The following is a 9,242-nucleotide window of genomic DNA, read 5'->3' as shown; positions in this document are numbered from 1 at the left end:
ATGGCCAATATATCTCATTCTAAATGGACCTAAGGATCTACTCATCACACCCAACTCAAATAGAGCAGCCCTGTACTAACCCCTAGGTCTACTCAGTCTCTCTCTCTCTCTCTCTCTCTCTCTCTCTCTCTCTCTCTCTCTCTCTCCCCCCCATACATGCTCTAAAGTTACAAAATTATACTGCCATTGCAAATCATTATCATGCCTTAAACTGCAAGTGGAGGTCTACTTTTAGCACACCACAATGCCCTTGTCTTTGGAGGACTATTAAAAGGAGAATAAACTCATATAGAGTCACTAGAGTGGGGCCATAAAACCATTGAGGAACTTAGGAAAGAGTTGGACTCTCTATACCTAGATCCCACAGGGAAAGAGCTCCCAGTAGTGCTGACACACCCAAGGGCACAGGTTAGACCACCATTTCTGCTAACATTCCTGGCCCAAGAGAAAGCCTCAGGGAGCCCTCTGGACACAGGAATCGAGGAGTAGTCTTGGACAGAATCCTTCTGGTTTGCGCCTGCCCCTTAAGCTAACCCTGCACCACAGCTCTTTGTACCCAGATCCTGCTGGGAGAAAGCTGATCACCCAGGAGTGCTGACACACATGAGAGCACAGGCAGGTAACACCACAACTTCTGCTCATATTCCTGGCCCAAGAGGAATCCTGGCCCTCACGGATCCCTCAGGACACAGGAACTGAAGAGCAGTCTGGGACACTATTCTTCCAGTTTCGGTCTGCACCATGAGCTGACCCTGTACCACAGCTCTCTCTATCAAGATCCCCTTGGAAGAGAGCTGTTCTCCCAGTAGTGTTGACAAACAGGTTTACAGAAGGGTCCAGCCACTGTAAGAGAAAGCAAGACAAGATAACACCAGAGATGGGCAGATGGCGAGAAACAAGGGCAAGAACCTAAGTAACAGAAACCAAGATCACTTGGCATCATCAGAACCCAGTTCCCCCACCACAGCAAGCCCTGATTACTCCAACACACAGGAAAACCAAGATTTTTATTTAAAATCACAGGACATGATGATGTTAGAGGACTTTAAGAAGGACATAAATAACTCCCTTAAACAAATACAGGACAACACAAGTAAAAAGGTAGTAGCCTTTAAAGAAAAAACAGAAAAATCAACCAAACAGATGAAGGAACTGAACAAAATCATCCAGAATCTAAAAATGAAAATAGAAACAATAAAGAAATAACAAAGGGAGACAACCCTGGAGATAGAAAACCTAGGAAAGAGATCAGTAGTCATAGACACAAGCATCACCAACAGAATACAAGAGATAAAAGGGAGAATCTCAAGGGCAGAAGATACCATAGAAAACATAGACACAACTGTCAAAGAAAATGGAAAATGCAAAAATGTCCTACCCAAAACATCCAGGAAATCCATGACACACAGAGAAGATGAAACGTAAGAATAATAGGTATGGGGGTTGGGGATTTAGCTCAGTGGTAGAGCGCTTGCCTAGGGCGCAAGGCCTGGGTTCGGTCCCCAGCTCCGAAAAAAAAAAAAAAAAAAAAAAAAAAAATAATAGGTATAGAAGAGTGAAGACTCCCCTACTTAAAGGGTCAGTAAATATCTTCAACAAAATTATAGAAGAAAACTTCCCTAACCTAAAGAAAGAGATGCCCATGAACATACAAGAAGCCTACAGAACTCCAAATAGATTGGACCAGAAAAGAAATTACTCCTGTCACAAAATAATAAAAACAAAAAACGCACAAAAAGGAAAGAATATTAAAAGCAGTAAGGGAAAAACATCAAGTAACATATAAAGGCACACATAGCAGAATTACACTAGACTTCTCAAGAGAGACAATGAAGGCCAGAAGATCCTGGACTGATGTCATACAGACACTAAAAGAACACAAATGTCAGCAAGACAAACAAACAAAAGCTACTACTATATCCAGCAATGTTCTCAATTATCATAGAATGAGAAACCAAGATATACCATGACAAAACCAAATTTACGCAGTATCATTCGACAAATCCAGTCCTACAAAGATAATAGATGGAAAACTCCAACACAAGGAGAGAAACTACACCCTAGAAAAAGAAAGTAATCTTCTTTAAAGTAACCAAAAAGAAGATAGCCACACAAACATAATTCCACCTCTAACAACAAAAATAACAGGAAACAACAATCATTGGTCCTTAATACCTCTCAACATCAATTGACACAATTCTTTAATAAAAAGACATAGACTAACAGACTGAATACATAAAGAGGACCCAGGATTTTGCTACATACAGGAAACACACCCCAGTGACAAACACAGACACTATGCCAGAGTAAAAGACTAGAAAACAGTTTTCCAAGCTAATGATCCCAAGAAAAAAGTTGGAGTAGACGTTCAAATATTCAATAAAATCAACTTTTAACCAAAAGTTATCAAAAAGATAAAGAAGAACACTTCATATTCATCAAAGGAAAGATCCACCAGGATGAACTCTCAATCCTGAATATCTATGTTGCAAATGCAAGGGCATCTATATTCATCAAAGAAACCTTACTAAAGCTCACAGCATACACTGCACCTCACACAACAATATTGGTAGACTTCAACACCCAACTCTCATCAATGGACAGATCATGGAAACAGAAATTAAACAGAGAAATGAAAAGAAATGCACAACGTACCCAAACTTATGGGACACAATGAAAGCAGTGCTAAGAGGAAAACTCATAGCTCTGAGTGCCCCAAAAAAGAAACTAGAAAGAGCATATACTATCAGCTTGACAGCACACCTAAAAGCTCTAGAATAAAAAGAAGGAAATGTACTCAAGAGAAGTAGAAGGCAGGAAATAATCAAACCCAGGACTGAAAACAGCCAAGTAGAAAACTACTACAAGAACTATAATAAAAAAAAAAATCCAGGAACTGATTCTTTGAGAAAATCAGCAAAATAGATAAACCCTTATCCAGACTAACCAGAGGGTGCAAAGAGAAGGTATCCAAATTAACAAAACCAGAAATGAAAAGGGAAACATAACAACAGAATCTGAGGAAATTCAAAAAAATCATCAGATCCTACTACAAAAGTCTATTTTCCACAAAACTGGAAAATCTGGAGGAAATGGACAATTTTCTAGACAAATACCAGGTACCAAAGTTAAATCAGGAACAGATAAACCAGTTAAACAACCCCATAACTCCAAAGGAAATAGAAGCAGTCATTAAAGGTCTCCCAACCAAAAAGAGCCCAGGTCCAGACGGGTTTAGTGCACAATTCTATCAGACCTTCATAGAAGACCTCGTACCAATATTATCCAAACTATTCCACAAAATTGAAACAGATGGAGCACTACCGAATTCCTTCTATGAAGCCACAATTACTCTTATACCTAAACCACACAAAGACCCAACAAAGAAAGAGAACTTCACACCAATTTCCCTTAGGAATATAGGAATATGCAAAACTACTCAATAAAATTCTCACAAACTGAATCCAAGAACACATCAAAATGATCATCCATTATGATCAACTAGGCTTCATCCCAGGGATGCAGGGATGGTACAATATAAGGAAATCCATCAACATAATATGATCATCTCATTAGATGCTGAGAAAATTTGACAAAATTTAACAATGTCATCTTAAAAATCTTGGAAAGATTAGGAATTCAAGACCCATACCTATAAATAGTAAAAGCAATATACATCAAACCAGTAGCCAACAACAAACAAAATGAAGAGAAACTTGAAACAATCCCACTAAAATCAGGGACTAGACAAGGCTGCCCACTCTCTCCCTACTTATTCAATATAGTTCTTGAAGTTCTAGCCAGAGCAATCAGACAATAAGAGGAGGTCAAAGGGATCCAAATTGGAATGGAAGAAATCAAAATATCACTATTTGCAGATGATATGATAGTGTACTTAAGTGACCCCAAAAGTTCCACCAAAGAACTACTAAGCCTAATAAACAACTTCAGCAAAGTGGCTGGATATAAAATTAACTCAAACAAATCAGTAGCCTTCCTCTACTCAAAGGATAAACAGGCTGAGGAAGGACTAGGGAAACAACACCATTCACAATAGTCCCAAATAATATAAAATACCTCGGTGTAACTCTAACAAAGCAAGTGAAATATCTGTATGACAAGAACTACAAATCTCTGAAGAAAGAAACTGAGGAAGATCTCAGAAGATAGAAAGATCTCCCATGCTCATGAAGAAGTAGGATTAATATTGTAAAAATGGCCATCTTGCAAAAACCATCTACAGATTCAATGCAACCCCCATCAAAATTCCAACTCAATTCTCAGTTAGAAAGAGCAATTCTAACATTCATTTAGAATAACAAAACCCCAGGATAGCAAAAACTACCCTCAACAATAAAAAAACTTCTGAGTGAATCACCATCCCTGACCTCAAGCAGTATTACAGAGCAATAGTGATAAAAACTGCATGGTATTGGTACAAAGACAGGGCGGTAGATCAATGAAATAGAATTGAAGACCCAGAAATGAACCCACACACCTATGGTCACTTAATATTTGACAAAGGAACCAAAAGCATCCAGTGGGGAAAAAAGATAGCATTTTCAACAAATGGTGCTGGTTCCACTGGAGGTCAGAATGTAGAAGAATGCAAACAGATCATTTTATTGCCCTGTACAAAGCTTAAGTCCAAGTGGATCAAGGACCACCACATAAAACCATATATACTAAAAACTAATAGAAGAAAAAATGGAATAGAGTCTTGAACATATGGGCACTGGGGAAATTTTCCTGAACAGAGCACCAATGGTTTATGCTCTATGGTCAAGAATTGACAAATGATACCTCTTAAAATTGAAAAGATCTATAAGGCAAAGGACACTGTCATAAGGGCAAAATGACAATCAACAGATTGGGAAAAGATCTATACAAATCCTACATCTGATACAGGGCTAACTATCCAAAATGTACACAGAACTCATGAAGTTAGACTCCTGAGAATCAAATAACCCCATTAAAAATGGGTACAGAGCTAAACAAAGATTTCTCAGCTGAGGAATATCGAATGGCTGAGAAGTACCTTTAAAATGTTCAACATTCTTAGTCATTAGGGAAATGCAAGTCAAAACAACCCTGAGATTCCACCTCACACCAGTCAGAATGACTAAGATAAAAAAAAAAAAAATCAGGTGACAATGGATGCTAGTGAGGATTTGGAGAAAGAGGAACACTCTTCCATTGTTGGTGGGATTGCAAGCTGGTACAACAGCTCTGGAAATCAGTTTGGAGGTTCTTCAGAAAATTGGACTTAGTGATACCTGAGGACCCAGCTATACCACTCCTGAACATATACCCAAAAGATGCTCCAACATACAACAAAGACACATGCTCCACTATGTTCATAGCAGTCTTGTTTATAATAGCCAGAAGCTGGAAAGAACACAGATGTACCTCAACAGAGGATGGATACAGAAAATGCCGTCCATTTACACAATGGAGTACTACTCAGCTATTAAAATAATGACTTCATGAAATTCATAGGCAAATGGATGGAATAGAAAATATCATCCTGAATGAGGTAACCCAATCACAAAAACATACACAGAGTATACGGTCACTGATAAGTGGATATTAGTCAAAAGCTCGGATTACCCAAGATACAATTCACAGACCACATTAAGCTCAAGAAGAAGGACAACTAAATTGTGGATGCTTCACTCCTTCTTAGAAGGGGTAACAAAAACATTCATAGGAGGTGATATGGAGACAAAGTTTGGAGCCGAGACTGAAGGAAAGGTCATCTAGAGCCTGCCTCTCCTGGGGATCTAGCCCACATGCATACAGCCACCAAACACATACAATATTGCTGATGCCAAGAAATGCATGCTGACAGGAGTCTGATATAGCTGTCTCCTGAGAGGCTCTGCCAGAACTTGAGAAATACATAGGCGAATGCTCACAGCCAACCATTGATCTGAGAACAGGGTCACCAATACAGGAGTTAGAGAAAGGATTGAAGGAGCTCAAGGAGTTTGCAACTCCATAAGAACAATACAAAGCAACCAGAGCTCCCAGGAACTAAACCACCATCCAAAGAGCACACATGAACAGACCCATGGCTTCAGCTGTATATGTAGCAAAGGATGGCCTTCTTGGGCATCAATGGGAGGAGAAACCTTTGTTCCTGCCAAGGCTCGATGCCCCAGTGTAGGGAAATATCAGGGCAGGGAGGCAGGAAGGTGTAGGTGCGTGGGTAGGAGGGGAAACACTCTCATAAAAGAGGGGTGGGGGTGGGATGTGGATTTATGAATGGGAAAGTGGGTAAAGGGATAACATTTGAAATGTAAATAAAAAATATCCAAAAAATATCCAAAACAGAAAAAAGAAAAGAGTTGTAATATATATAAACAGAAAAGGCAACAAGCACATGTTCATCACAAATACAGCTAAAGACAGACATCTCAGAAAATAGGACCTGCTAATACCCTGATTACACTCACATACATACAAGCTCACTAAGTGAACTCAGTCAGTTTAAATCCTCAGAAAGAGGTGAAATTGCATGAGGGTGACTAGAGAGAAGAAAGGGGAGGGGATAGTGTAATTATAATTTCAAAAACTAAATATCTTAATTATTTTATATTTAATGTAAAACTGTTTATAAATTTTTAATATACATTAAAGCATATGAAATCGAGAGGGAAAAGTGGTGGACAATAAAGGAGGAAGGGAGAAGAGGATGTGGATGAATTTGTTCAAAACCATTATATGCGTGTATAAAATTGTATAAGCAATACAAAATGTAGTTAAAGAGAAAACTAACAGTTGAATGAGTTACCCAGGTCCTCTTTGCTTCACAGCTAATCTCCCTCTATTAATAAATAATTATTTTTTTTACATGCATGTATACAGTTTGTTTATTTCTTTATTGATTTTTTTCAGTTTGAAGTAAATGTGAATAAAATTCCTAGAGCATTAACATGTAGATTTCAGTAGTGGTGAATCTTCAATGAGTTTTGATATTAGTTGACTATGTTGGCCTAAACTAATAACTGACCAAGTATTTCTCCTGGACCAGACTGTAAATAACTGACACCTTTTCTTCTTCTTCTTCTTCTTCTTCTTCTTCTTCTTCTTCTTCTTCTTCTTCTTCTTCTTCTTCTTCTTCTTCTTCTTCTTCTTCTTCTTCTTCTTCTTCTTCTTCTTCTTCTTCTTCTCTCCTTCTCCTCCTTCTCCTCCTCCTCCTCCTCCTCCTCCTTCTTCTTCTTCCTTTTCCTCTTCTTCTTCCTCTCCTCCTCCTCTCCCTCCTCCTCCTCTTCTTCTTCTCCTTCTTCTTCTTTTTCTTCCTCTTCTTGAGATTATTATATAATTTTCTTTCTCCTTTTCTCCCTACAAAGCTTCTCATAATCCATCTTCCGATCTTTGCTTTCTTTCAAATTCATGGCTTTTTGCATTAATTGCTGTTACATGCTTATATGTATATACATATATTCCTAATTACAGCCTTCTCACCTGTAGAATGTTACCTATACATGTACTTTCAGAGATTGGGTATTGAACAGTCAATTAGTGTGCTCTGCTCTGGAGCGGATTATCTATTCTCTTCTCAGTATTCCTTAGTTATTTGTAGTTCTTTGTGTAGGAGTGAGGTCTTAGGTTTTTTCTTGGTCCACTCTGGCATGTCTATTTGTCCTTATGCAGCTCATTTCTTCTTGAAACACTCATTAGACATCACAGGAGAAGGTATTAGCACTCACTGCCCACTCTGTGTAAGTCGTTAGTACTTGTTCTATTTCTTTGGTAGATGCAAGCCGATTCAGATTATCTAATCTTCACTGCCAAAGCTGTTTAGTTTGGATCTTTCATGGGAATTGCGTTCTATTAAAATTATTATTCCTAGGCACATGGATCTGAGCCGTGCCCAACACAGCTTAGCAGAAGTTGGTACGAAGCTGGAGGGATGTTTCTCCCAGCTGAGGAGAGGCTCTGCTGAAGAGGGGCCTCTGTTACAAGTATTTGCAGGAAGATGTTTTTCCTTCTCCCCTTTCTAGAGACATGAGGTGTGGGAGCATGTCATAGTAGTAATACTCATAATACTGTGGTTCCCTCAAATTGCAGCTTCAATGAATACTCAGTCTCCCATCTGACCACACTCAACCTCCATAACTCAGTCAGTAGGTCTGAGGCTAGCTTCGTTCTAGGTTAGCCATAGCTACCCAATGAGACCTTGCCTATAAAACATAGCAAATTTACAGTGCATTATATTTAATTATAATCGCTATTTTCTGTAGGGGATTCTTATTCTTTCTGGTTCCCTAAAACTGGACCTTTAACTGAATGTTCCCTTTCACCATACCCTCTCTTCAAGCCACTTGTAAATGCTATTTTATACCCTACTTCTGCAATCCCAGTTGCTTATATTTCACATGTGAAATCATGTGGTATTTGCTTTCTGTTTCTGGCTTATACTAATATGTCCTCCTCTAGGCTCATCCTTACTCAGAATGACCCTATGTTTCATGAAATGGATGCTATTCTGTTGTATATTGGTATTACATTCTCTTCTTTCATTCACCAATAAATTACAACCTCAATTCTGATGATCTAAGAACTGACATCAATTATACATTCATACATATGCACACATACACATATGACACATATGTATGTGTATGTGTATATATGTATACGTGTGTGTATAAATGTATATATGAATATATAATTGATGTCTTTTCTTGGATCTATTGAGGATCCAGTTGAGGTTGTAATTTATTGTGGAACGGAGAGGAGAATGTTGTACTAATATACAATGGAATGGCATTCATGTATATCTATATGCATGTGTGTGAGTGTGTGACTATATGTGTGTGTGTTTGTGTGTGTGTGTGTGTGTGTGTGTGTGTGTGTGTGTGTGAAGAGATTGTAACAAGTTTTGAGCCATTATGAATAAATTTTTTGTAAAATCCTTTTAGAAGTTTGGGGTTGGTGTAATTAATACTCAGTTTTATAATTCCAGACCCAAACTGAACAGTGTTTTCAACAGGGCACCCAAACATAATTGACTCTCCTTATAGTACATTTATCACCAGCAGGATAATCAGTGTTGCAACTACTAAACATAATGAATGACTATTTTATCTGTAAAATAGGGACTTGAGTTGCACCATTAACATTGCTTGCCGGCCACCTGCTGCCTGAGATCTATCATTTTTTATAGCATGTGTTGTGGAATTGGTTACTCTATAGGACTATCTAAAGAAACAGAATCCATAGAATGAATCTCC

The sequence above is a fragment of the Rattus rattus genome, chromosome 15, assembly GCF_011064425.1.
Source record: "Rattus rattus isolate New Zealand chromosome 15, Rrattus_CSIRO_v1, whole genome shotgun sequence".
In the NCBI taxonomy this organism is placed as follows: Eukaryota; Metazoa; Chordata; class Mammalia; order Rodentia; family Muridae; genus Rattus; species Rattus rattus.
Note: the sequence above shows the minus strand (reverse complement) of the source record.